The 6,410-nt window shown below is 36.1% G+C and overlaps 1 pseudogene; it reads left to right on the top strand.

Moving 5' to 3' along the window:
- Positions 1–2,732: 2,732 nt before the first annotated feature.
- Positions 2,733–5,489, top strand: LOC121213666 (potassium channel SKOR-like; annotated as a pseudogene).
- The last annotated feature ends 921 nt before the right edge of the window (positions 5,490–6,410 follow it).

Below are 6,410 nucleotides of genomic sequence, written 5' to 3'. Positions count from 1 at the left end.
AATTTACGATCTCAGGTCCAATTTTCAAGTTCAATTACCTATTGGGCCAGTTGTCTGACTTGAAAATTAGTTTCCAAAAATATCATATTAATTTTAATTAATTTGATTAATTTAATTTTACTTAATCTAAATTAATTTTTCCAAAAATCAGTTAGATTTTCCAAATTAATTTTTCAATTAAATTCTTTAATCGAATTCTCTAATTGAACAATTCTCACAACCACCTAATTTAATTCCACATCGAATAAATCGACTCAATTAAATTATTTCCAAAGTAGTAGAATTTTTTTTATTCAAATGCAGTCCGATCGAGTTTTTTTTGAACTAGTAGAGGGACCAACCGGACATATCCAATTAGGCTATAGTAACTGCAATTATGTCCAGAAGCATCGTTCCGATAATTCACAATTACTTAATCATGGAGTCAGTCCACAAGAAGTATTATGATTAAAAACTTCTTATTGTATACTCTTTATGAAAGCAATTCATCCAACTGTTTTATTCGATGATCTCGTCATGTGTGTGTTACCTTCATTTGATATCCTTGATTCATTTGAATTAAATCTGTTCACTCAACACAGTCCTATTTAACCTCATTGTCACCACTGTATCTTCTTAATGATTAATATGACCACTGTCAAAAAATAACTGTGATAAATTGCTCATTCGAGAACAAGCAACCTGTGGCCACGTTCCATTTTTATCAATCCACACAATGCCAATAAGAGGATATCATTAACTCTTTAATTGAGCTATGAATTCCACTATTGCTAGTAAAGCCATGCCATACACAAGTCATGTACCCAACATACCGGTTATGAACCCGATCATCTTTAGAGCATAAGCCTCTACTTATATCAAATTACATAAGTTGTATACGCATGGTTAGTGACTTAACTCAGAATTTAGGTAAATCACACCATGAACGTCACAAGTGAATTAATTCACAAATGAATTCATAATTAATTCATCTTGGGTCCAGTCCAATGTATCATTCTACCAATGAGTACATTTATGTCTCTACTTGTGGAGTCAACTGCTCCGATAGCCAAGACTAGCCATCTCCCTAGTTGGAATTGTAGACAACATAATAATCCTTCTCAGTATTTGAATCAAATACTTACTTCGATTCTTTTATGGGATTATGGACTTATTTAGATTATCTATTGAAGTAAGTTGTCTTTCTCGCAATGTACACGTTCTTACAATGCCACTTATCTTCAATTTGAACTTAGACAATCAATGAGCTAATATTTGCTTGTCACAATTTCGCTATGCATGCAAAATATAAAAGACAAATACAAAAGACATAATAGTGAAATGTGAAATTAACTTTATTTATTCATCGTTTAAATAAATAGAAAATAGTTACATGTTAACTATAATATGGGCACACTTCCCAACAACTTGAAGATATCCGATAATTAAATCCTTAAAAATGGCCAATGGGCGGAAACTTTACGCCAATATGCGCCAATACTCTAATTCATCAGCAAGCCAGCAGGGTGGTGGATTATGCTACCATAGTGCACCAAAACAGTTAACATTCATACCTTGCTAGTTTTATTGAATCTGTCATTTTTGGGGTGTGACATGCATAATTAGCATCGACATTATAAAATTTGGGTTCATAATCCAAACAGCCTGTAGCTTTAATTATAAAAAATTATATAAACTTAATTTAGAGAAAGATTTATGCTAGGTTCTATCTCTTTTTATATTGTGAAAATTAAGTAAAAGTAATATAAACTTTATATTAGAGAAAGATTTATGCCAATTGAGGTGCTCCAATTACACCCAATTCGGTGGGGCCTAGACTCATTCATAGGTCAGGCATTATAGCTATATCTATTACCCAAATGTTAAAACCTAAAAAACTATCCAACCTCCTTATCTTAAACCCAACCCGAAATATAAAAGTTTTATAATAATATTTAATGCAATAAAAGTTAAAACATAAAAATAAAAACCAAAATTTTCTTCATCTATTTTTCTTTATTCAACTCTCTTTGAATGAAGCCCTAAATCCCTGACAAAGTAATGATACCTTTTTCGTTCTCCACTCCACCAACACCCACTGGCCACCATCCTCACCATTCACCAATCACCACCACACACCCTATGTTGCTTCCCTCAACACACATTGCCAGTAGGTCGGGCAACACTATTCTCCATAGACATCTATTGTGGTTCTCTACTATCCACCAACACCCACCGACCACCATCATCGTCATTCACCAGTCACCACCACACACCCACTATCACTTCCCTCAACACGTGCTTTCAACAAGTCAGGCAATACCGTTCTCCATTGACATTTTTTGTGGTTCTCTAATCTCCACCGACTCTGATACTACTAATAAATATTGTTGTGGTTATTTTTTTCGGCATAAAAGATTAATTGAAAGAAAACAGAAGTGAAAGAAGTGCCAATCCGAGACCATAAGTAAAACCTTAATTCTTACTATTATTTTTTTAGTTTAAATTTGTTAAATATTTTTCTACGGCTATGTTACGGGATAGAATAATAACAGGAAAAGAATTAGCTAAAATTGATTTAGTTACTGAAAACGGGGAGTTTTTGGTATTAGTTAAACGGTGAGTTTTAGTTGTTAATTGGAGGTGCGTTTTGGTGAGTATTAGTTACTATTTGTTATGTTTTCTTTTACTTGAAATATGCAAGTGTTGTATGGGAAGGAAGTTATCGAATTAACAGAAGAAATTTGTTATCTATTTTCTCCTCTCTTTCTTCCTTTTCTCTATTTTCTTTTCTCTAAATTTTCTACTCGATTTTAGTTCTTATCAAAGGTATCAGAGCTTTCACGATCCCTTTGATGGCCGGCGATGGTGTTTCGACAAGGTTACAAAAAGAGGTGAGCAATATGCAGAAAGAAATCTCTAAAATCCAAGAGAAATTCGCAAACTTGGAGGTCAAGATGGAATCCCGACTACAGGAGTTCAAAATGGAGTTTCGAGGTGATTTACAGTCGTTGTTGGTTCAGTATTTCGGGCCACCGCCAACTGCTTTATCTGTAAATGATGCAGCTGATAAGGATAAGGGGGTTTTGGGGGCTCCTCCTAGGTTCTTACCCAAAACCACCAATTTACCCCAAGGACAGACGGAACCCTTCATTCCAGATGGAGGTAGTGTGCATGTGCGGGATCCTTCTTATGTGGTGGGAGTTTCTACTAAAACCAGCCGATTGGAGTGTCTTAAGTTCGATGGTGATGATTTTCGGGGATGGTGGACCAAATTGGAACAGTATTTTAAAGCGGAAGGCATACCTGAAGGGAGTAAGGTTCGCATGGCGATGTTGAACTTGGAAGGCAGAGCAATGGAGTGGCATCAATTCTATTCTCAGAGGAATGGTGGTTTGCAAATGTTGTCATGGTCGGCTTACATTAAGATCCTTCAAGATCGTTTTGGATGTGGGCCGTTCGGGGATCCGATGAGGGAGCTGATCAACTTGAAACAGCAAGGCTCCATTTTTAGTTTAAAATCCAACAATGTTGGTGTTGTTGCTATTACTTTGCACTATGGCGCCTGGAACACGAGCATTGGTGCAACAGCGACAGTTTCAAGTGGAACGGGGTGTTTGGATACAGGGCAGTTCATGTACCAGAAGGGCGCAACATTGGGTGCCTCATTTGGGAAATGGCCAAATTGAGAACTGGGCTAACTCTGGCCTTGCCGATAATAGCCAACAGACTGACACTTCTACTGATGTTGACATTGACCATAAAAACCAGCTTCATGGAGTTCAACATGGAGCTGTAATGGTGAATATGGTGGATTAATCCAAGTCAAAAAGTGGTGATCAAAAGACACTTCGTAGGCTTGCTCAGAATCGAGAAGCTGCAAGGAAAGTAGATTGAGGAAAAAAGCCTATGTCCAGCAGCTTGAGCGTAGTTGACTCAGACTTACAGAACTAGAGCAAGAGTTTCAAAGGGCATAGTAGCAGGGTATTTTTATCGCATCTAGACTTTCTGGGGACCATGGCCATACAGTTGCGAGAAATGCTGCTCTGGCATTTGACATGGAATATGAAGACATACATGCAGTCAATATGAGGGAAATGATATTCATAATGATATATGTCTCCTTTGACATGATTCTTAGTGCCTATCTCATTGGTAACATGACAACATTAATTGTAAAAGGATCCAAGACAGAGAAGTTCAGAGATAAAATGGAAGATGTTATTAAGTATATGAACAGAAATAAACTTGAAAGGGATCTCCGTAATCAGATCAAAGGCCACTTACGTTTACAGTACAAAAGCACATACACTGAGGCTGTCGTTCTTCAGGATATTCCCATCTCGATCAGAGCTAAGATTTCCCAATCTTTATATCTGCCATACATTGAAAATGCATCTCTTTTCAAGGAATGCTCTTCAGAGTTTATTAATCAGATTGTTATTAGACTCCATGAAGAATTTTTTCTCCCAGGAGAAGTAATAATGGAACAGGGAAATGTTGTGGATCAAATTTATTTTGTTTGTCATGGTGTGTTGGAGGGAAAAGAATCCAATCTCTGAGTTAAGCAACTGGAATCGGACATCTCATTTCACATCGGAAGACAAGAAGCTGAGCTAGCTTTGAGGGTGAATGGTGCTGCATATAATGGAGATTTTTATCAGCTCAAAAGTTTGATACGAGCGGGAGCTGATTCTAACAAAGCCGATTATGATGGAAGATCTCTCTTGCATCTTGCTGCATCGAAAGGATATGAAGATATTACAAGTTTCCTTATTCGACACCCGATAGATATCAATCTTAAAGATAAGTTCGAAAATACACCCTTGCTAGAAGCAATAAAAAATGGACACGACAATCTTGCTGCTTTACTAATTAAAGAAGGAGCTTCCTTAAACATAGATGATGGTGGTAGTTATCTGTGTACGGCAGTGGCAAAGGGGGACTCATACTTTTTGAGAAGACTTTTGTCTAATGGAGTTGATCTTAACTCTAGAGATTACGACCATCGAACCCCCTTCATGTAGCTGCCTCTGAGGGCTTATATATAATGGTAAAGTTTTTTATAGAGGCTGGGGCAAGTGCTTTTTCCAAAGACAGATGGGGAAACACTCCACTTGATGAAGCCCGGATGTGTGGCAACAAGAATTTGATCAAGTTACTGGAAGATGCAACATGGGAGCCTCTATCTGCTATTCAGTCCAAATTTCCTCATCTTCATCCTTGGGGTCAAGGATGTGTTTGTGGGAGGGAGTATTGTTACGGGATAGAATAATAGCAGGAAAAGAATTAGCTAAAATTGATTTAGTTACTGAAAACGGGGAGTTTTGGGTATTAGTTAAACGGTGAGTTTTAGTTGTTAATTGGACGGTGCATTTTGGTGAGTATTAGTTACTGTTTGTTATGTTTTCTTTTGCTTGAAATATGCAAGTGCTGCATGGGAAGGAAGTTATCGAATTACAGAAGAAATTTGTTATCTGTTTTCTCCTCTCTTTCTTCCTTTTCTCTCTTTTCTTTTCTCCAAATTTTCTGCTCGATTTCAGTTCTTATCAGGCTATTATAGAAATATTTATGGTCTAATGACTCAACTATAGTCTAAAAATTCCAAATTCACTGTAAAGAACCAATATTTGAATGATTGCTTTTTATTTTTCCTTTCTCAATTCCAAAGATTATTTTGAAAGAGTACAAAGAAAACACATAGTACAAAAATGCTAATAAATTAAAGAAAATTGGCAACTTATGAGCAATGAGGCAGAGGTTACGTTTTCCATGGTCAAACTAGTTGCCATATGGAATGGATTAGAACTGAGAATTTCTAATTTCAAGCTTCCAACAAGAATTGTTTGTCTTTTAGCTCAGATTAATTAGCACTAACAAATAAATTTTCGGACAGGCAGTGTCAGATTGTGGGGAGAAGAAAATAAGGTCAGTGAACTATCCCAAAGAAATGGAATCCGTATGTTGTTATACTGCTTTTGGATTAATTGTTGATGATGTTTACCTTTTTTTCAGTAAGCAGTAAGCACAATATACTTTGATCTATCTTGTTTTCTATAGCATTGCTTTCTGTAATCTTTCAAGACCATGAATTTTGATTATTTGAGTTAAAAAATTTTGAGCATGCTTTGAGTTTTTACTTTTAATTGGGTTTTATTATGGAGTTTGTCAATAAAAATGGTGGAAAGTGGAAAGTGTCACCCTTTTGGTTGATTTTTTTTCCCTTTCGCCAGTGATTCATAGATTTCAGCAAGCGTTAGTCCAGTAAGCTCTACAAATGAATTTCGCTTAGACTTTTCACATATTTCTCAAAATTTTTATTTGTTTAAAAAAATGCACGCTTGGCTGTTATGTTTAAATGAATCCAAAATTACAATTTGTCCAATTACCACCCATTTTTGTTATTTTGGGTAAATTTAAAAGGGAAAAAA

This window comes from Gossypium hirsutum, chromosome D01 (genome assembly GCF_007990345.1).
Source record: "Gossypium hirsutum isolate 1008001.06 chromosome D01, Gossypium_hirsutum_v2.1, whole genome shotgun sequence".
NCBI lineage: Eukaryota > Viridiplantae > Streptophyta > Magnoliopsida > Malvales > Malvaceae > Gossypium > Gossypium hirsutum.
The sequence above is the reverse complement of the archived record's forward strand: the minus strand, read 5'-3'. Positions and strand labels throughout refer to the sequence as shown.